The sequence below is a fragment of the Balaenoptera physalus genome (assembly GCF_965194825.1).
Source record: "Balaenoptera physalus genome assembly, chromosome: 9".
Taxonomy (NCBI): Eukaryota; Metazoa; Chordata; class Mammalia; order Artiodactyla; family Balaenopteridae; genus Balaenoptera; species Balaenoptera physalus.
In genome coordinates, this window is record NC_138888.1 from 91,117,912 (window position 1) to 91,141,773 (window position 23,862).

A 23,862-nucleotide genomic window follows, 5' to 3' on the forward strand; every position below is an offset into this window, starting at 1 on the left:
TTGATTTGCATTTCTCTAATGATTAGTGATGTTGAGCATCTTTTATATGCTTGTTGGTCATTTGTATATTATCTTTGTGAAAATGTCTCTTCAAGTCCTTTGCCTATTTTTTTTAGAGTTATTTGTTGTTGTTGTTGAGTTGTAAGAGTTCTTTATATTAACTCCTTATTAGATATGTTATTTGCAAATATTTTCTCCCATTCTCTAGATTGCCTTTTTACTCTGTTGACTGTGTCCTTTGATGCACAGAAGTTTTAAAGTTTGATGCAGTTCCATTTGTCTATTTTTGCTTTTGTTGCTTATGCTTCGGGTATCACATCCAAGAAATTATTGCCAAATTCATTTTCATGAAGACTTTCCCCTGTATTTTCTTCTGGGAATTTTATAGTTTGGGGCATTACATTTAGGTCGTTAATCCACTTTGAATTAATTTTTGTTTATGGTGTAAGATAAAGGTCCAGCTTCATTCTTTTGCATGTGGATATCCAGTTTTCCCAGCACCATTTGTTGAAGAGACTGTTTCTCATTGAGTGTTCTTGATATCTTTGTTGAAGATCATCTGACCACATGCCAATAAACCAGGGTTTATTCCTGCACTGCAGTTTGTTTTTTAGTTAACTGAGGTCTACCATGATTATGCAGCTTCTTTGCATAGCGATTAAATAGATGCATGGCCTCTTGTATCAGTCTGCCCTGAGTATAAGTACTCCACCATTTACTAACTGTGTGATGTTAGACAATTTACCTTTCTTTTTAAATTATTTATTTATTTATTTATTTATTTATTTATTTATTTATTTATTTATTTATTTCTGGCTGTGTTGGGTCTTCATTGCTGCGCGCGGGCTTTCCCTAGTTGCGGCGAGCGGGGGCTACTCTTCGTTATGGTGCTCAGGCTCTCATTGTGGCGGCTTCTCTTGTTGCGGAACACGGGCTCTAGGCATGCAGGCTTCAGTAGCTATGGCAAGAGGGCTCAGTAGTGTGGCTTGCGGGCTCTAGAGTGCAGGCTCAGTAGTTGTGGTGCACGGGCTGAGTTGCTCCGCGGCATGTGGGATCTTCCCAGACCAGGGATCGAACTCATGTCCCCTGCATTGGCAGGTGGATTCTCAACCACTGCGCCACCAGGGAAGTCCAGCAATTTACCTTTCTGTGCCTCACTTCTTTATCTGTAAAATGGGGATAATGAATAGTATCTCCCTCAGGATGGGATTGTGAAGGTTAAATAAAATAAAGCTTGTAAGAAAATGCCTGATACATAGAAAGTACTCAATAAATCTTAGCTATTACTATCTCCTAAATTTGCCTCCCTCATAATTTTACTAGGACATATCCAACACAATTATGGCTCCCTAAGGATCTTCAGAGCATAGCAATTCCCTCAATTCCAGATGCCAACACTATTCATGCCTACTGTGCACTTTCATTGATGCACCAACATTCGGGGGCGTATTGTTTGCTTTATCTTAATTCCATAAGACCAGTTTGCTTGCAGCCTTCTACCCATCCCACACTTTCCCTGAATATAGGAAATAAAGAAAGATCAATATTGGAAAAATATAAAAGAAGGTGAAGGTCTCTGTAGTTTCTCAAAGTTGGCGTTCAGTATGTATTGATCCATGCGCCTAAAATAGGTTTGAAAAGGATCAGAGACTTTTCCCCGTCTTCTGTGTCCACCGTGATGTGACTGAGGTGAGGTCGCAGGTGGGAGGGGTAGAGAACGAAAGCTCTTCAGTTCAGCTTGGTTTGAAATTGACAGGCAGCTGCCACAAAAATCTACCTGGTTTTTAGAAAGCTGCATTGGCCAATTCCTTACCTCACTGATACGTGCAGCGTGAGTATGGCTAGAACAAACTTATGTTAAATAAAATGAGTGTACTAACCATGCTAGCAGCAGAATAAGTCAGAGCAACCAGGAAAATTGCATAAATCTAAGTAAAGGTGAGAGTTAATATTTGTTCCATCCCATGTGGTTTGGTGCAGCTGGGGTTAATCAGGTCTCTGTACTTTCAGTTCTTTTCAGATGAATTCTTGCTGTTATAACCAATGTTCTTTCCATTATCTTTTGATCGCTTTCCCTTTCCATATTAAAAGATCTCTGAAAAGCTAGAGGTATAAATGTTGTTTATAAAAATTTTTCTTGTCCCAATGTTAATGTAAATTAACCAGCTATGCCTTTGATATCAATGTCAACTAATCTCAATATTAGAAAACTCAGTTTTAATTAAATTGATAACTATCTTTAGTTCACATTATTTCATCCCAGAAGTCAAGTGTCAAAAGTGGATATTAAATATTAAGAAAAGCTTTTTCTTAATGTTTACTTAATACAGTACATATCAGTATGTAATTATCAAATATATTAGAAGGTTAATACTTTTTTAAAACCTTGGAACGTGATGATTGCATTGTCAGAGGAAACTTTCGTGGAAGTTTTAAAAGACTCTAAATATAATTGAATATTGTTTTTGAAATGGGTAAAACTTCCAAAATTATTCTAGAGACTAGCAAGATACAATGTTTTTTCACCTTTCAAAAGTTTTTCTTATAGAAATATAGAACACGTATTCTATGGTATTGAATCAAAACATACAGACTTAATTATAGGCTTCTGTTGTTTCTCTGGTTGAAGTCAAAAGTAGGAGGATCACATTGTTATTTCAAATCAAATCTCTCTCTGTGTGTGTGTGTGTGTGTGTGTGTGTGAAATCATAACTTGCTTTTGGATTCCCCCCTCCTCACATTTGCTCCGTCTAATTTTTGGACATATAACCAGCAAAATGCATGGCAATCACATAGGAGAGACTCATTAAATATTTAAATAAATGAATTGTTTTCTTTCCATTTTTTTTCTGGAAAAAAAAAAAAGGTTTCCTACTCTGTTTTTTCATTTAAGATTAGAGTTAGATGGGATCTACTAAAGATGTCCTACAGTCATGGATGCAAGGTTGTCAATTTTCAAGTTTATTCATATGTGTAATAAGGACACTGTTTCGGTGCTATTTGGTTCTCAGTAATTCCTGTTTCTACATTATGACAAGGATCCCATAGTGAGAGCTGTACTTGGCAGACACAAATAAGAGTTTCTTCCAAGGTGTGTAGAGGGCAACTCACCCGCAACTGAGGCTGAGCCACTGTGCTTAGTGCTATGAGAAAAAAAGAAGGATATGCGGTAGAGGAAGATTTTTCCAGAGAGAAAGAAAAAGAAAGAAGTCTCTCCCCTTCTAGAGGAAGATAGTCAGAAGTTGGATGAACAGCTCTTGGGGTGGGCACTGCTGAAGAGGCACAATGGACTTTCCGGTTACACTTCAGTGGACACTGGTCCAGAGATTCCTTCAGACTATCCACCAGATAGTAAAGACCAATAGAAAATCATATAAATGCCAAGTGCCCACGTTGCCAAGAGTACTTTCCCCTACAGACGCTATCTTGAATAGAAAAACAAAGAGGGAGGAACATCCCCAATAGGGAGCTGACCTTTGAATTGACAAAATATGTACCTGAACACAACTGTTTAATCTAGAAGTGATTTTAATGGGCAAGTTAAAGAGTCTCTTGTTCTGCCACAGAATTGTACACAATTTTTAAAAATTAAATTAAAAAAATATCTCTTGTTCCTTCATTTACTTCCCACACCAGTTATAGGAAGTAAAGATGCTTTATTTCTTGGCATATATGATTATAATACAACTAAAATTTGACCCTGAACCCCACACACATACATATTTACTTTTATTAAAATTCATACGGCTTTCTGTCCTAGAATGTTTTTCAAACTTTCCTTTTTTTAAAAATTTTTTTTATTTGGCCACGCCATGCGGCTCACGGGCTCTTAGTTCCCAACCAGGGATTAAACTTGGGCCCTCTGCAGTGAGAGCGTGGTGTCCTAACCACTGGACCGCCAGGGAAGTCCCAAACTTTCCTTTCTTTTATTTTCCTTTATTTATTTATTTTTTTAATTGAAGTATAGTTGATTTACAATGTTGTGTTAATTTCTGCTTTACAGCGAAGTGACTAAGTTATACGCATATATACATTATTTTTTATATTCTTTTCCATTATGTTTTGTCCCAGGATATCAAATATAGTTCCCTGTGCTATACAGTAGGACCTTGTTGTTTATCCATTCTCTATATAATAGTTTGCATCTACTAACCCCAAACTCCCAATACATCCCTCCCCCAATCCCCTCCCCCTTGGCAACCACAAGTCTGTTCTCTATGTCTGTGAGTCTGTTTCTGTTTTGTAGATAAGTTCATTTGTGCCATATTTTAGATTCCACATGTAAGTGATATCATATGGTATTTGTCTTTCTTTTTCTGACTTCACTTATTATGATAATCTCTAGTTGCATCCATGTTGCTGCAAATGGCATTATTTCGTTCTTTTTTGTGGCTGAGTAGTATTCCATCGTATAGATGTACCACATCTTCTCTATCCATTCATCTGTCGATAGACATTTAGGTTGTTTCCGTGTCTTGGCTATTGTGAATAGTGCTGCTATGAACATTGGGATGCAGGTATCTTTTTGAATTACAGTTTTGTCTGGATATATGCCCAGGAGTTGGGATTGCTGGATCATGTGGCAGCTCTGTTTTTAGCTTTCTGAGGAACCTCCATACTGTTCTCCATAGTGGCTGCACCAACTTACATTCCCACCAACAGTGTAGGAGGGTTTGCTTTTCTCCACACCCTTTCCAGCATTTGTTATTTGTAGACTTTTTAATGATGCCCATTCTGACCGGTGTGAAGTGGTACCTCATTGTACAAATTTTCCTTCCTTTTTTTCTTTTTTTAAATTTTTTTCCGGCCCTGCTGCGCAACATGTGGGATTATAGTTCCCTGACCAGGGATTGAACCCACGCCACCTGCAGTGGAAGCTCAGAGTCTTAACCACTGGACTGCCAGGGAAGTCCCAAACTTTCTTTTCCTTTAAAGGTCCTTCTTTTCATAAGTGGAATTTCTCCAGGGTTTTGCGTTCCAGGTGTAATCTAGACTGGATTTTTTTTTTCTCCCAAGTCTCTTAAGATCATATAATCATATTCACTCATATCTCACTAATAGACATAAAAACAAAATCAGGCACAGGTCTGGACACTTGCTTGTCCTCCCTGCAAATCTTGAAATCTAGAGTATTTGAGGAAGTGAGAGCTTTGAGTAAGTCATGTCTAATATCTCATCCAAAGGGAGATTTGGGGGGTGGTTGGTTCCACAAACTTTTTTTTTTTTTTTTAATAAATTTATTTATTTTTGCTGTGTTGGGTCTTCGTTTCTGTGCGAGGGCTTTCTCTAGTTGTGGCAAGCAGGGGCCACTCTTCATCGCGGTGCGCGGGCCTCTCACTATCGCGGCCTCTCTTGTTGCGGAGCACAGGCTCCAGACGCGCAGGCTCAGTAGTTGTGGCTCACGGGCCCAGCTGCTCCGCAGCACGTGGGATCTTCCCAGACCAGGGCTCGAACCCGTGTCCCCTGCATTGGCAGGCAGATTCTCAACCACTGCGCCACCAGGAAAGCCCTCCACAAACTCTTTTAGTCACAATGTATATACCCTTCTCAGTATGTCCTTTCCGCCCCCTCCTCCATCTTTAATATACACTGGGAGCCAGTTTTTCAAACACCTGCTTTCTTCAGATGTGGTACTATTACTGTCCACGTCAAAAACGTCTATCCCTAGATAAAAGGAGGTCAGATGAAACAGAATGTGAAACCAGCTTGGACTGTGCCTCTCATGAGCTCTGTGACTTTGGGCAATTACTTCATCTCTCTGACCTTTCGTTTCCTCCTTCGTAAAATGGGATGATTCAAACTTCATGAGGCTTGTTTGTGAGGATTAAATAAAATAATGCAGAGAGCCTACTCGATCTATGTTCTTATTATGAGCATCTCCTTGTTAGGTTCGGCCCCTCTGATTTCTATGTCTGTCTGATGGAACGCTTGTGAATGAATTCCTCTGTATTTTTGACATTTACTTTTGTTCCTTTATTAATCACCTACTATGGACCAGATACAGTGCTAGCTTCTGGTGATCCATAAATGACTAAGAGAAAGACAGTTCGAGATGCCCTCAGCAATAAGTCAGGAGTTTGGGATTTACATATACACACAACTATATAAAAAATAGGTAAACAACAAGGATCTACTGTATAGCACAGGGAACTATACTCTATCTTGTAATAACCTATAGTGGAAAAGAATCTGAAAAAGTATATATACATATATATGTATAATGGAACCACTTTGCTGTACACTTGAAACTTACACAATTTTGTAAATTAACTATACCTCAATTAAAAAAAAAAAAAAAAAAAAAGGTGCCCTCAGAGCAGCAGAGAAGACAAACAAATGCTGTAGAAGCCCCAGAATGGGAAGCCAGAGGGTGAAAGAAGTTTTTTTTAAAGAGAAAACCCTTGAGTTGCACAAAAGAGGAGAGAGCGGGCAGCTCATGGTGGCTTCTCGGGCCTCTTCCTTATGAAGAGAGATCTCTGGGCTACAGATGAAACCCTGCCTTCTTCTGATGGCCCTATTTCTCCGAAAACCCTCTATAATAGGATTGAAACACAGAAAGGATAGTTTCTCCCCTTCGTGGGGAAAGAAACAAAATAGTTGTCGTTCCCCCCCATATATTTCTCCATTCTTTTATGCACGCAACAAACATTGGTGAGTATCAGTTAAGTACCAGGCACTGTGCTAGATGCTAGGGATACAGAGAGACAAGAAACTTAGTCTAGTGAGAGAGGCAAATGAGAGAATCAAAATGACAGTCCGTTTATAAGAGCTCTAACGGACGTTTACTCAGGGGAACGAGGGGAGCAGTGATAGGGTGACCAACTATCCCAGTTTACTACTGTCCCCATTTTGGCAATGAAAGTCCCACATCCTAAGAAACCACTCCATCCTGCATGAACTGGGACAACTGGTGAAGCTTCTGGCCACAGAATAGGCCCCCCTAATGCAGCCTGGGGTAGGGCTGGGATCATAGTCACGTTAGAATTGATGTCCGGCATAAACTTAACGAAATACTAGATGGATGAAGACATTGGGAACATTTGTGAAGTGAATGAATTTAGCACATGGGAACTAGATGACATTGAATGCTTAGGAAATTCCCAGCAATGTGCCCACAGTTCATGTGGAACTGTCCCCAGCGTGTTCATTAACCACAGAGGTTATTTTTTAAGCTGAATCTGAGTAATTGATAGCAAAATCCAAGTTTCCTGATTTCTTTTTCCCAGTTGCTGGTGCTCTGAACTCCTTAAATTCAAACCCACTGTTTATTTATCCTTGTTCCTCTCTCTGCTCCCCTCCTCCAGTTTTTGCTCCCATAAAATGCAGTGTTCACATCTCATTTCTCAGCAAAATTATGAGATGTGTTGAGTGAATTCACATTAATAATATTTTAGCTAGCAACACTTCAAAGAGTCTACAGACCATTTACCAAGGAAACTAAATTATTTTGAATACTTGTGTCAAAATAAATGAACCAAGGTTTTTCTGATGTAGTAGCCTAATGTTTTATTGTGGGTATAAACACAACTCCCCAGTCTCCAAAATTCAGCAATCCTTTTTAGGTTCTTTCTTCATTAGTGAGAGTAAAGAATGTCCTCTTATTGATTTTTCCATAACTTTTAGTGGTGGAATAGGGCATCTCTTTCCTAGAATAATTTAAACTAATATGAAACTCTTTTCTAATATAAAAGTGTTTTTAGAATACCTTAGAATTATTGCAAACGATAAGCAGAATTTATTAAGGTTATGAATCAAAGAGAAATTTTGTGTTCTTGTTGTCATAAAAAAATTTTTTTAGAGGTTAATCTTGTCCCCATATCTTGGCTTAGCGATGAGTTGGGGTTTTTTTTCTCTCCTAATAGGTTCTCTTTGGTTCCAAGGTTTTCCCAGCTGCTGAGAGTCACAAATTCTGCCTGAATAGCAGGGTGACCTTTTCAGAGAGGAGCCAATGTTTGTAAGCTAAAGTATACAAAGGAAGAAAACCAAGTTTACTGACTCTGTGCTAGCGGAAGAAAGCCCATCAAAGCAGCCCTCCACCACCCTCACTCCCATCCCCGCCCACGTCTTACAGCTCCTTCATCTCCATCCTCCCTGAACTTACTGGACCGGTAGAACTGACAGCTACAGGGATGCGGTTGTCCACTCAGGCTCTTTGATGTCTTTAAAATTCTCCCTCAGCGTCCACTTGACTTTTTTTTTTTAATATAAATTTATTTATTTATTTATTTATTTTTGTCTGTGTTTGGTCTTCATTGGTGCACGCGGGCTTTCTCTATTTGCGGCGAGCAGGGGCTACTCTTCGTTGCGGTGCACGGGCTTCTCATTGCTGTGGCTTCTCGTTGCTGTGGCTTCTCGTTGCGGAGCACGGGCTCTAGGCACACAGGCTTCAGTAGTTGTGGCACGCGGGCTCAGTAGCTGTGGCTCACGGGCTCTAGAGTGCAGGCTCAGTAGTTGTGGCACACGGGCTTAGTTGCTCTGCGGCATGTGGGATCTTCCAACACCAGGGCTTGAACCCATGTCCCCTGCATTGGCAGGCAGATTCTTAACCACTGTGCCACCAAGGAAGTCCCCACTTGACTTTTTCGGGGAAAGAAGTAGCATCTGGCACCTCCGCTCTGTGGAACGTGGCTGACTGCTCCTGGGAAGGAGAATCAAGAAGCAGCCAACCTGGGTTAGGAAGGCAGGTGACCTGGGTTAGGAAGGCAGGTGACCTGGGTTAGGAAAGCAGGTGACCTGGGTTATACTCACCCACTGCCAGTCACGCAGATTACATTTGGTCTGGATATGACCAGATGTCCTCAATTCCCCAGGCCTGAATACACTTAACCTTGCTTCGCCAGACTGCTTTGCATTCCTTACCCACCCCTGCATCCCCTCCATTCTCAGCTCTTTAAAAAAAAAAAAAAAAAATCACAGACACTGCAGTTATCACACATCTTCTGACTGTTCATTCACAGCTTTGCATACTCCTTTCAAATCGTCTCTTCCTTTCTTCCCCTTCTTTTTAACCTCCCAATTTTGCTTTTTGGCAACCAACCAAAGATTTCTCTGTGCAGCTTAAAAGAAATATTACAAGACAAACCCTCTCCTGGTACAAGAGCTACGGAATGATTTGCATATATAATCTCCTCCTGTGCCTCCTGCTAGCACGGGCCTTTTCGTCTCCAGTCCCCATGGTGTAACAAAAGAATAAATTGTGGTACTACTGATAGAACATTACACTGACAATCTTCTGAGGCACTGGGAGTTTGAATGGAAACCAAAGAAAATTCAAGATTAGACATTTTCTTATAAATGTATTTCTTTTTCCTGTCTGCCCTCTCACATATTATCAATTTTCTTGCCTTCTTATTCACTTTCCTGTCTGCCAAATAACAAATCTAAAGCGGCCTTTGAGCCAGTCTCTCATCAATGGAACTGTACCTGCTGTTAGAGAATTAAGGTATTGGCAAATCGGTTACAAGGTGTTTAGGCTTATAATTTAAAGATTTAGTTAAATTAATAAACGATAGCAATTTCAAGGACTGAATGGATTCCCTTACCTAATATTTTGCCTCCTTCCTGTTTCTTTGGGAAGATAGGAAAAGTGAAAATAAAAGTGCTTATATAGTGCCATCTAGTGGCACAGATGTTTAAAAAGTCTGTTTCAATCTAGGGATTGTTTAAATGAACCTGGAAAACAGCTGCTACTATTAGGGTCTGGTTTGGAACCCCCAGGCTTAATTCTATTTTTTGTTGTACCTCCTATGAGGATATCCAATCCTGGGGGCCCTTTTTGGTGTCACTGAGAATTTTAAGTTTTAATCTGCTTTGTGGAGAGCCAAAAAACATAACTCTGAAAATCCAGAGTAATTGATGCTGCATTGCTATTTTAACTTTAGGCTTTCTTGCCACTCCTCTTCTGACTGTCTCACTAAAATAAAACACTGATTCTGCTCAGGAGAGAAAAATGTTAATAATCTGAGAAAACTGCAATAATCATGCCACTTAAAATACAAAGGCGCTCTCCTCTTCCAACTCTTCTCAATTAAATCTACTGTTTTAAATGTGAAATATATGAATATGTACAAAGTTTCATCAGTTATATTTATTAAAGAGATATACTTCTATGTGGACAACACTAGAGTTTTAGAAGTTGGCCCCCTGCTAGCAAAGTTCAAATCAATAAACAACTGCCCCCCACACACATATAGAAAGAAAGCAACAATTAGAAAAATGACAGCCAAATCAGAAACTATGGTCTAATTTATTTGTTATTTCCCAGGATCAGTGTGCCCTTTCAAAGACTGATCTCTCACTTGGAATTGAGGCTGGCTTTGCTTTGTGAGATATTCCCAGGACCAGGAATCCATCTCGATCTGTACGTATAAGCTGCTGTTTCCAAAGTACTTCTGCCTTTCATAGCCGGGTTCTTCTCCGGTACCAGCACTGAGAAGCTGATCAAATCTGCATGTGTCAATCATTACCTGCTTCCTGACTGGTGACAGAGGTGAGTCCTTACCATGCTTACCTCAGAGACCTCGAATGCATTTCTCAGGACCTCTTCCAGTTGTGCATTCTTTCATTCTGTCATGATCTTATGGATAAACTGATAGACACGAAAGTGAATTGAAATATAAAACATGCTGGGCAAGTCTAACATGCTTCAAATAATAGGAGTTACTTGAATGGATGACTCTCAGACCTCATAGAGTGTCTGCTGAGATACGTATCTGTTGAGTCAGGGGGTGAAATCCCAAATTTCCCAATACAACCCATCGTCTGGAAATTTGTCCTTAAATAAATTTGGTCTTCCTCTCATGGTTCCCTGGCGCTTACGAAAGGATTTCTTTGGTCTTAATCTTTTCTTCTTAAGATATTCATAACTGTGAAAATGAATATGATGAAAATGAACGTTTCAGGAGAGCGGATTTTTGGGCCCAGTACTATCCTTTGACTGTGTTAATTACGATGAGTAACTGAATGAGGTACACCTGTCTAAAGCAGTTTCAATTAAAAAGGGCTCAAAACCTCTGTTCTTAATTTCGGCTAAACTACTCTAGAATTTTCCTTTTCAGAAACAGGATCGTGGTCTCTTGATCTCTATGGTTTTCGAATCCCCCTACTCCCCCAATTCAGAGGCTCCCGTTTGGCTGATGGCATTAGCAGCAATGTCGTAATTGGTAGTTAGAATTGACATGCGGTGAAGCAGGCCGGTGAATGATATTGATGATTGTTGTTATTATTCTCTATACTTTCTTAATGCTTGAAAATGGTTATAACTTTGGGTTAAATTCTTCATTATGAAAATAAAAATAATGTCGACAATCTTCATGAAAAAAATAAAAGAATCGACATGAGGTGGAGTTGAAGTAGTTGTTGGGGTCGTTGTTGTTACAGATTTTTAAATTCAATACCAGTTTGGTCTCTGGTGTTCTTTGAAAGGGCCACCCTTCCACAGCAGGAATTTTAGTGGCAGGATGCCAAGCCGTGCTCACTGTTTGTCTCACTTCCAACCCTCTCCAGTGGTGCCAAGTTTATTATGGGTTAGGACCTGAGCAGGATCAAGCGGTTCATTTCTAAAATGTAATCATTTAATGTTTATATAATTTTATGAGGGCAGTTCAATTATTTCATAATTACATAACCGGAACATGGCATGATGCAGGGGTGTGATGAATGTGCTATCTTGCAACCCTAAATATGCCTCGCCATCCCCCCAACCCCCAACCCTGCTTCAAAAGTCTTCATCAAATCACATACAGAGATTCAATTAAAGTAATACATAGCCTGTGTTGGCATCTCTTTCTCTTCTCCCTGGGTGGGCATTAACTCAGAGTTTTCCTGGGCATACAGTAAGAAAAGCCTGCCTTCTATGTCATTCTGGTTTCTCTTAGTGCTTGAACTTTCTGGTAACCTATTAGGCACCCTTTTATGCTGCCCTTAAGAGTAGAATCATGAGATTCGATAGTTAAGATCCTCCTCTCACAATCTCTCTCTTTCTGTTCCACCCTTGTCAATGATGTGTGAATAAAGGAGGCATAGATGCTGGGCCGTGGGCTTTGTGCCCTCACTACGAAATAACTTTTTCAGATCCCACTCCTGACGGAAAGCTGTTTGCAACACAGTACTGGGGCACTGGTCAGTTTCTGGTATATAATTTTATTAATGAACAAAATTGCACCTAAAACAAATTCTTGCCTGCAGCAGTAGAAGACATCTACTGAAGAGAGTGGACTGACAGGTTGCTGACTTTAACCAGGAACTAGGGCCATTTTTATTACAATGAACTCAGGAATGGCAGCAACTATAAGGTTGTTCCATTTTCATAAAACTGGAAACAGTGTAGTAATGGTTAATTATTTTTTAAAGCATATCTGTGATTCCAAAAAACATTTCTAAATTATCTAGGTTTCTTATTAAAATTTCCTGGGTTTTATGGACATAACTAGGAAGCAAAAGAACATTTCATCTTAGGAGACAACTTCATACTCTGAGAACTTGAAGGTACCAATGACCCCTGTGTAAGAGTTCTCATCCTCAGAGGGAATTTTATGCTTCAGGTACTAAAAGAAGGTGACGGATAGGGATGAACATAAAGAGATATTTGTATCTTCATGGTCTGGACTCCAGCGTCTGTGGTTATATCTTCTTAAGAGGCAGTTTAACTTGTATGTTCAAAGTGATTCCTGTGTGTTAGGGACAGGAGTGAGAGGTTGGTGTGTGGGCAGGAACTGGGAAGGACAGATATTATGTGTTCCACAGGAAAAGCCATCCGAGCCTGCTTGGACATCAAGCTCTGCAACAAGAGACCTCAGTGAGAGGCAGTAGAAGTGCTTCTGACAACCTGGGCACTAGGACTCGGGCACCAGGAGTCTACTTGAGGTGAGGTGCGTGCACCGCGTGTATGTAGTGGAAAGGGACTAGACTGCCGCAGACAGATTCTCTTGTCTCTGAACAGGAGTTATCTGCATTGCTGTCACCTGTGTACAAATAATAGAGTTGTAAAATAGCTCACAGACAATGCAAGGCCCAGTAACCCAATATTATGAGCCAATTCACCTAGTTTTTCCATTGAAGTCAGCCAGATCTTTTGGGTACATTTCAAAGTCTTTCACAATTCTCCACTATGTTGGCAATCATGGAAGTAAGAGATTGCTTTCAGATGCTCCCCCAAATCCTATTCATCCCTAAATTCCTTTACAAATCACTCAATTTAGAAGTTTACCCTGATCCTCTCAACTGATTGTGATCTCTCGCTTATAGCCCCACAATTCCCTTTTCTCTCTTCTATGGCAGTATGTCATTTTACCACCAGTAAATGAAGAAATTGAACATATAAAGTGCGGGGTCTACAATTATTTAAATGAACAGAAGTCCTTCCTGGTCATTCTTATGAGAAGACTTCGCTGTGATTTTCTCCAGTGAAATTAGAAGTTTAGAAAAGTATTCCCATAAAAAGTGTGAATAGAAAATTTTTTTTAAGATTTAAAAAAAAAAGAAAAGATTTTTAAGGATGCCCTTTATTTTTTGAAAACAGGTTAGATCAAGATCATCAGCTAATATTTTATGAATTGGTATTACATTGAAATCTTTTTTTGTCATTGAGTATGTGAATAAATTGAGGGAGTTTAAAACACTGCCTTCAAAACTAGAAATAATTGCACTGGGACCCAGAAACAGTTGGCATCCTTGCATAAAAGACACTTGGTACCAATTATTTATGCACTAAATGGGTCTAGAATCCCAGATTAAACTATCCACAGTTTTGATTCAATTAGCTTTTGATTCAGTGCCTATGTCTTTAATGACAAAGTTATTCCAGAAAAAGTTGAGCCTTGGAAAAGTTTTACCTAGCTGAGATTCCCCTCAGGGGAGGATGTGAGTCACACAGTACTTACATTGGTAAATAAAACCACAACTCTCGCAAGGCGTCTGCTCCCTGGGGATTTTAGTTTGCAGCAACAATAAGCTGCAAGTAATGGGTCTTAGGTTAAATGGTTGACTATAAAGTTTAAATCAGAATTAAGATGTCTTGTCTTGAAAAAGGTGAGGTAAATGTCAGAGGCGAAATAAATGTTCCCCCACCCCCACCAAGATAGCCTGGTTTTATCTCCCCCAACAGATATCTTCATATGAATCTATTCACTTTAATTAGTTCTTTCAATTCAGTTTGCACCTTGCCCTCACAACCCCAGGGGGAAAGAGACAGCAGATATGACCAGGGGAAGATGTTAAGTTGTCAGAGCATGAATTTGCCAATCAATATCTCCCCTTGGGGTATGCTTGCATCTCCAAATACAGTGCTCCCTACTTTTCTCCCTCTTTATTTATTCATTAATTTATTTTTTCATTTTTACGTTACTTTACTTATTCATTCATGTTTATTTAGTCATTCCTTCAACAAACAAATACCTATTGAGAATCTAGGGTGTTTCTTCCTTTTTTTTTTTTTAAATTTTTATTGGAGTATAGTTGCCTTACAATGTTGTATTAGTTTCTGCTGTACAGCAAAGTGAATCGGCTATATGTATACATATAGCCCCTCTTTTTTGGATTTCCTTCCCATTTAGGTCACCGCAGAGCATGCGGAAGAACCCTGGGTATGATCCCCTGTGGGAGGGTATCAGGAGGAATAAGACAAGGTATGGGCCTTGGGAAGTTGGCAGCCTCATAGAGAAAACAGATGAATAATTACAGTACATTCTATGAGAGAAATAAACACAAACCAGTGACTCCCAGAGGTATCCAAGAAGGCTTCTCAGAGGACAAAATGCTTGAGCCACGTCTTTTTTTTTTAATAAATTTATTATATTATTTATTTATTTAGTTTTGGCTGTGTTGGGTCTTCGTTGCTGCGCACGGGCTTTCTCTAGTTGCGGCAAGCGGGGGCTACTCTTAGTTGCGGTGCACGGGCTTCTCACTGAGGTGGCTTCACTTGTTACAGACCATGGGCTCTAGGCGTGCGGGCTTCAGTAGTTGTGGCGCATGGGCTTAGTTACTCCACAGCATGTGGCATCTTCCTGGACCAGAGGTCAAACCCGTGTCCCCTGCATCGGCAGGCAGATTCTTAACCACTGCGCCACCAGGGAAGTCCTTGAGCCACGTCTTTAAGAAGTAAAAACTAAGTGAAAATTAGCTAGATTCTCTAGGCATCAGAAGAGGTCTAAAGGCCATGCCAGAGTTCAGAAAAATGCTTTGGAAGAGCTGAGAGCAAATTCGTCACGGCTGGTGCATGGAATTGGAGTTGGAGAGGTGGTGACTAATAATACAGGAGGTGTGGTTGTAAGGAGGGTGTCACAGGCTAAGCTAAAATATTTAGACTTCATCCTTCATGGAAGTGACATGATTAGATCTGAGTTTCCGAACAGATTAGAGAAAATACGACTGAGAACAGGGAAAACCATTTTTTGAGGAGGCTGGAGTAATTCAGAAGAGAAATGAAGGGTACTTAATGGATTTCAGTGACTACATCAATGGATACAGTAAGGGCTGCCAACACCCTCCAGCCAAAGACCACCAGGTACATACCTTTATTTAAACAAGTTGGTTTTATTACTCACTGCAAGAGGAATGAACACTCACCATGAGGAACCAAGGGGTGTTTCTATAAGGGGACCTTAGAAAGAACATATTTGTTGGATTTGAGCTTTACTGGATTAGTTGGGTAATTTGGGAGAGAGTATAAGGAAATAGGGGTTTACTGACTACCAAAAAGTGAGGGCAATTCTATGATTGGATATCTCAATAAATCTTATCTGCAGGGAGGGCAGACTAGACGGAAGATTGGTAAAGAAGTAGTAATCACTCGTGGTAGCTGGGAGAGTGTGATGATTGATATCTTATGGGTAGCGGGGGATCTTGCTTTTGTCTCCCTTTATTATGGATTCCACTGTGTGAAGACTTCAAGTGCTTGGCTGCAAGGGGAGATAAACAAGGTAATAGTTAAGCGGCATTGGTTCGAGTTAAGCTTTGTTTGTTTTTGTGAAGAGAGATACTTGATCACTAAGCCAAGGAAAAGCACTTAGTAGAGAGCGAACTGTGAAGGAGGGAGAACAATTAATGTAACGAGAATCCTGCAGACATTAGAGATCACAAATTTTCATTTGTGAATTACACAGTTGTTTGATTTCTTCTAGTAACACCCATCAGTCAAGATAAAGGAAAGTGGAGAACGTGTTAGTTATTTCTTTAGTATCTATTTCTCCCTTTCCAGTAACTACTGATTTCTATTTGGGATCCATGGGATTCTAGGGAAATTGATTCTGTTTCTAGCTCCAATATGGGAACACAGAAGAGAGCTTAAAATGATCAGTTTATCTGAATTACCTGCCCAGAGTGACTGGTTCAGTGGTGGGCACATGACCTAGGACTTTCACTGTGAATACAGGGACACATATTTGTTTTTCCCTGCTGGATATGAGGAAGAAAGATTATTTCGAAATTTTAGAACCCTAAGGCTTCCAATGGGGAAAAATAGGTCACATACCAAGCACCAGGAACGAGAATGGCATCAGAATTCTCAGTAGCCCTGCTACACACTAGAAGGCAATGGAGCGATGCCTGACCCGATAAGAAGGCCAACCCTGAGGAAAGCAGAGTGAAAAGACAAAGAGAAGCTTGGTCTTGCTCACATCATTTGAGCTGTAACATCAAGCCACATTTGAAGGCAGTTTTACCTTCGGGCTTTTCAGTCCAAATACCTTTCATTATTTAAGCAAGTGTGTGTTCATCTTTCTGTTGCTTGTTATCTTGTTTCTAGGCTAGCCAAGGTAAGGAGTGAAGAAGGCTTGAGGGGTACGTGTAGGTTGATCCAGTGTTACGATTGAATTGAGGTGGGCGTGTGCACTAAGAAGGTCAGGGAATTAAATATCTTAGCAAAAGGATGATTTAAATGATGGTAATAGACTCCATAGGCACAAAAGTACCTGGTATACCTTTATTAAAATTTTCCTTTTCTCTATTTTATCTTCTCGGGGCCAAAGTCTGTATTTTCCATGCTATTATCTAATTTAGTTAAGTTCAAATAAAAATTATTTAGAAGCATTGCACTGTGCTAAATTTTGTGAGAATACAGAAGTCTAGGTTCCTGTTACTAATACTTATACTATATAATGAGGGGGTTGAAGTATACGCGTACACCATTCCCCCATTCACTTATTCAACTCATAAAAGAAAGACAAGGCAAAATATGAGGAAGAGCTCAGGTGAATTTTACAGATGGTAAGTGCAGTGGGATTTGAGAGGAAGTAGAAGGCAATCTGTGCTATTCAGCTAATGTGGGGTGATTAGAGGAAATTCCCCAGGGCTCTTTTCTCTCATTTAATCTGTTAGCATGAGAGAGGGCAGCAGGTTTACTCTGCTTCTGATGTGAGTGATGAGGGATCGTTTTACTAGCTCTGTGGCCTTGAAAAAGTTACTTAACCCCTTTAGGCATCCCCTTTTTTATTTTAAACCTTTTGATTATAATGTAAGCCCCTACTTCTTTCTCAAGATTGTTGCTAAGAAGCAAAATCATGATGGAAACAAAGGATGTTAAAGTAACTTCCAAACTGGAAAGCACCGAAGAAAAGTAGGCAATGATACTGATAATTAATGGTGGACCTTGGCTGGCCCAAAGCTACCCCCAACTTCCCTGTTTTTTGTTTTGTTTTGTTTTTGTTTTTTGTCAAAAATCTAAATATCTAATGGTGGAAGTTTTAGAAGATATAGAAGGGACAAAGCTGTGAAGAAGAAACTGCTATACAAGTCACAGCGTGTACCTATGTTGATCCTCTCTGTCACCTCCCTTTGGGGGCAGGTCTATTGGGCAATTAAGTAAATTTTTAGAAAGTGCTTATTCAGCTACATTTTACCCACAAACCTAAAACTGGGATCAAGAAATAAATGTATAATAAAAATGGCCTTTTCTGTTTTGGGACCAAAGAAAACTTCCATTCAAATGCAGCTGTTCATTGGTTCTGCTCCTGTAAACGTTGTACATGAATTTCATCACATTAAAAGCTGTACCTAATTTGTAAATTAGGTGCAAACGACCAACACCAGCAAGGATCCAAAACCACATACACATTGAATGCAAAGCAGTCATAGAGGTAATAGGGGAAATAATGAGGTCCTTAAAGATGCTGGCTCTCCCTTCTTTGACTTAGACCAGGATAATTTCTCTAAGTCTTATTCCTTTTTCCTGAACTACATGTTTCCGTCTGTTCTCTTGCTTCTGTGGCCCTTTGCCCGTCCTCTTGTCCACTCCTGATCTGCTTACTGTACAGGGCAATTGTACAGCTCTGTCCAGCGTCCCCCTTTCAGAGACCTCACTTAAGCTCTACTTAAAAGCAGGAAGGTTTCCCAGGCATAGTCTTCCTTCCATCTGAAAACCAGCATGAGCCACTCAGGGGGTTTAGGGAGGGCAGTGCTTCATATCACGAGTAAGCTACAGAAGAAAAATCTATTTTCTGGACACAGAAGTACAGGCAAGAATTCTGGCTTCTTAGGGATTTCAGAATAACAAAAAGCCTCAGAAAGGGAGGGCCACCAGTCGTTGCAAGGCAGCCTAAGCTCCAGTTCTCTCTGCTTCTAGAGATAACCAAGCAGCTCTAATCAGGGTCAAAACAAAGAAATTCTTGAGGAATATTGCATATCCTTACTACTTTCTAGCATGATATCAATTTCTCAGTGGCTTCGGTGTGTAGAGATACGCTTCAGCTTTGTTTATCACCCCTTCAAATCCCTCAGAAAATTAAGATATGCAGTTGAAACCATCAGAATAAAAACCAGCCAGCATTCAAAGCTGCAAACAACAGAGCCTGCATTGTCTAGTTTAAGCAGAAAAGGAATGTATTAAGATGTTGGGCACCTTACAGTTTCTGAGAGGGCCTTATAATCAGGTTTACACGCTACAGGCCCTGTACTAACTAGGCTACTGGGTTTTCCAGTGAAGACTGTATCCCTTCTGCTTCTGGATAGAGGAATGGAAGCTTGTTCTTTTGCACTATCAACACTGGATATGGAACTCAAGGGCTAGGGCCTTCACCCTAACTACCTTTGAAATCTGGATGCCTTTTTTTTTTTAACTTTATTTCCATTTCTTTATTTTTTAGAAAACCTTTTTTATTTTGCAATAATTATAGATTCCCAGGAAGCTGCAAAAGTAGTTCAGAGAGGTCCCTTATACACTTCACCCAGTTTCCCCCAATAGTTACATTTTATATAACTATAATACAAACAGAACAAGGAGATTGAGGTTGGTACCATCCACAGACCTTATTCAGATTTTGTCACTTTTACATGAATTCATTTATGTGAATGAGTGAGTCACACATGTGTGAGTGAGTCACACATGTGTGTGAGTGAGTTTGAGTGTACAGGTCCATGCAGATGTATAGATTCAAGTAACCACTACCAAAAACAAGATACAAAACTGGTCCATCACTGTAAAAGTCTCATTTGTGCTACCCTACCTACTGCGTATTGTCCTTAACCCCTGCAACCATTAATCTGTCTCTGTCTCTATGCTTTTATCATTTCAAGAATGTTATGTAAATGCAGTCATATATGATCTTTTAAGATTGGCTTTTTTTCACTCAGCATATTACCCTTCAGATCCTAACTATTCAGATCTTCAGATGTAACTATTGTGTTAGTTAGTTAACAATGAAAAGTTAGTTACTTTTCATTGTCAAGTAGTGTTCCAAGGTACAGATATAACATAGCTTGTTTAAGTGTTCACCCACTGAAAGACATTCTGGTTGTTTCTAGTTTGGAAGGATTACAAATAAATTTGCTCTGAATATTCATGTGCAGGTTCTCTGATCAACTTTTAAACCAATGTCTTTCTCAGGTGGGTCTGCTTGATAGAGCCCAGGCCAGAGTTTGTGCCCAAGGTTCTTAACAGACCTCCCTTTATCATCCTTAGCCCCTACTGGTCATTTAGTACAATTTCTAACATACACAAAGTAGACAGAAGTGTATAATGAACACCCATGTCCATCACTGAGCTTCAACAGTATCATGATTCTGCCATTTCTTTCATCCATAACTCCACCTGCTCTCCCTACAAACACTTGATTTTGAAACAAATCCCCAAAATATAATTTTATCTGTGAATATTTCAATATATATCTCCAAAAATGAAGAATTAAAAAAAAAAAACTAAAATGCCATTATCCCAATGTCATACTTTGGGTGCCTCCAGAAACTAATAACAAAACAAAGACTTGAATGCAAATAGTCTATTTGAGAGGGGGACCCAAGAGGGAAAAGGGGGAAGTGAGACAAAGGGAAGGTTGTAAGTTAGACATTGGCAGAAAGCTGCTCTGGCAAGCATTAACTCGTCAGCATTTGCAGACAACCAAGGGCAGGCAAAGGTTTCAGCAGGCGGAGAAAGCCCTCAGCAAAGAGATGCAGATGATGGCAGCTGAATTCTGGGTAGCATGCCCTGAAGTAGTAAGGGTGAGTGACCATGGGACCTGGGAACTGACAGCATCTCCTATACAGGCATAAAAACAATTAACAAGTAACCAGTCAGCATTCAGATTTCCCCTAGTGTCTCGTCATTTTTTTTTAACAGCTTATGTGTCCAAATTATGATCCAAATAAAGTCCATACATTGTAATTGATTTATACAATTTTTAAGTCTGTTTTCCTCCAACTTTTTATTTTGAAAATTTTAAACATACCACAAATTTGGAAGAATTTCATTGTGAACAACTATATATCCACCAAGATTATACAGTAAACATTTTTAATATACTTGTTTTATCACATATCTACCATCTATTCATCTTTTTATACAAATTATATTTCTTGATGCATTACATAGTAAATTGCAGGTATCAATTTACACCTAAATGTTTCAGCATAAAAATCATTGCTAAAGTTCATATTGTTTACTGTTTTTTTCTTTTGAAATAAAATTTAAACAATGAAATGCACAAATTTTAAGTGTATATTTGTTGAGTTTTGACAATGCGTACACCTTTGTAACCCACACCCCTGTCAAGATACAAAGTGTTTCTGCCACCTCAGAAAGTTTTCTCATACCCTATCCCCAACTCCTCAAAGGCAAACCACTCTTCTGATTTTTTAGCATAATGTTGTTTGTAATGTCTCTTATTTTTCCTTCTAACATCTGTAGGATCTGTAGTGATGACTACTCTTTCATTCCTGAACTGGTAATTGGGATTCTTATTGAGAGACTATTACGCATGGGTTTCTGTTACCTGAAAACTAGGTTTGCCTCTTGGTGGCTATTGAGTCAAAAGATACAACCAAGCCAAAGAACGGGAGAAAGAAGGATTTATTACTTGCAGCAAGTAAGAATACCAGGGATCTTTCCCAAAGCACTGTCTCCCTAAACAGCAAAATTGCTAAGGGTACATGCATACTCAATGAAGGGGTTGGGGCAGTGTATTCATATTCATGAAGGGGCTTGAGCAGAGGAAAATTCAACATAGATTTGGGGCAAAGGTTAACAGAGTCCAAGCTTTAGTTGATTGAAGTCATGAGGATCAGAAAATGTCAACATCGACCTCTTCATTCCTTTAGTTCCAGTTGACCTGGTGGTTGAGCGCTGGGGGGAGTTTGAATTCTGCAAAAGAGCTCAAGAATGTGCCTCAGGCTAACCTTTATCACTGTAACAGAACTGGGAGTCTTTACAGCTGATTTATTATCTTTGTTATTTTCACTTGTCTTGCCTGATTACAGTTGTTTGTTCCTGCATTCTTTTGTTCCCTTAAAATCTCGATTACTGAGATCTGTTAGGGATAAGCATTGTGCAGGCTTAGATCACAAAATGGCTTAGGCCCAGAATGGCTTCTCTGTGTCCAGAAAGCCATGCCTGGTTCTCTTTCTCCAGGGAACCCCCCCCCCCCCAACCCTATCTGCTTACATGTCTTCATGTTTCTGCACATCTTGTGAGAAGGGCACTGACAGCCTTTGTCCTCCACTACCTTCTCAAGGATATTGTTGGTATAGCAAATAGCCTTGGTAAATAGTGATAGTGGCTTCCTCCAGAGTAGAGGACAGGTTTATTTACTGTCCAGTATAATAAAGATAATTTCTACTTCAGGGGCAGAAACAGGCAGGTTTGCTTGCAGTATATTTTAAAATATTAAGTTTCCCTAAGATTGGAATTCCTTAACTGGGATGCCAACTCACTACACTTGCAACGTCTACTTGGGCAACATCTATATTATTCTTGAGGGATATGGGGGCCTAAAGGAAGTGATGCAAACATAAAGCTCATTCTGCTTGCTGTACCATGAGCAATAAAGTCCTGTCTCTGGCCCAGGAATCCCATTTAGTCTGCCAGCAGCCATGAAACTGTGGCAGGCTAACCTGGTTAGCTTTCCAAGTAGGGTACAATCTCAAACCCTTGAAATTCTTGACAGTTCTCAATTTTTATCTTTTCTTAACAACTGACAAGGAGTTTATCAATTTTGTTGATCTTTTCAAAGAACAACTTCCAGTTTTGCTAATTTTCTCTATTTTTTTTCTCTGTTCGATTTAATTGAATTCTGCTCTTATCATTGTTATTTTCTTCCTTCTGCACACTTTGAATTCACTTTGCTTTTCTTTTTCTAGCTTCTTAATGTAGAACCTTAGGTGATTGATTTTCGATCTCTCTTCTTTACTAACATAACTATTGAAAGCTATAAATTTCTGTATGTGTGCACTACTTTAGCTGCATCATACAAATGTTATGTTGTATTTTTATTTTTATTCAGTATGAAATACTACTCAATTTTCTTTAGATTCCAAGTGTTTTAACTCTATTAAGGCTTATTTTAAGATCTAGTATATGAAACAGCTCATTCAGCTCAATATTAAAGAAACAAAAAACCCAATCCACAAATGGGCAGAAGACCTAAATAGACATTTCTCCAAAGAAGACATACAGATGGCCAAGAAGCACATGAAAAGATGCTCAACATCACTAATTATTAGAGAAATGCAAATCAAAACTACAATGAGGTATCATCTCACACCGATCAGAATGGCCATCATCAGAAAATCTATAAACAACAAATGCTGGAGAGGGTGTGGAGAAAAGGGAACCCTCTTGCACTGTTGGTGGGAATGTAAATTGATACAGCCACTATGGAGAACAATATGGAGGTTCCTTAAAAAACTAAAAATAGAATTACCATATGATCCAGCAATCCCACTACTGGGCATATGCCCTGACAAAACCATAATTCAAAAAGACACATGCACCCGAATGTTCATTGCAGCACTATTTACAGTAGCCAGGACATGGAAGCAACCTAAATGCCCATCGACAGATGAATGGATAAAGAAGTTGTGGTACATATATACAATGGAATATTATTCAGCCATAAAAAGGAACGAAATTGAGTCATTTGTTGAGACATGGATGGATCTGGAGACTGTCATACAGAGTGAAGTAAGTCAGAAAGAGAAAAATAAATATTGTATATTAATGCATGTATGTGGAACCTAGAAAAATGATGAACCGGTTTGCAGGGCAGAAGTTGAGACAGAGATGTAGAGAACAAACGTATGGACACCAAGGGGGGGAAAACCGCGGTGGGGTGGGGATGGTGGTGTGCTGAATTGGGCCATTGGGATTGACATGTATACACTGATGTGTATAAAATTGATGACTGATTAAAAAAAAAAAGGCTTTAAAATAGTTTAAAAAAAAAAGATCTAGTATATGGTCTATTTTGCTGAATGGACCATGCTCACTTGAAAAGAATATGTATTCTGCAGTCATTGAATGTGAGAACAGCTAAACATCAAGGAAGTTGTATTAGTCAGTGTTCTCTAGAGAAACAGAACCAACAGCACAGATTGTATATATGGAATTGGGTCAAGTGATCATTGAGGCTGACAAGTCACAACGTCTGCAATTGGCAGGCG

The 23,862-nt window shown here is 39.5% G+C and overlaps 1 long non-coding RNA gene across 1 annotated transcript; it reads left to right on the forward strand.

The window, feature by feature from the left end:
• The first annotated feature begins 9,635 nt into the window (after nt 1-9,635).
• LOC309666669 lies at nt 9,636-14,775 on the forward strand. Its single transcript, XR_014267224.1, has 3 exons — nt 9,636-10,489; nt 12,745-12,864; nt 14,553-14,775. It is a non-coding gene; the product is annotated as an uncharacterized lncRNA (long non-coding RNA).
• The last annotated feature ends 9,087 nt before the right edge of the window (nt 14,776-23,862 follow it).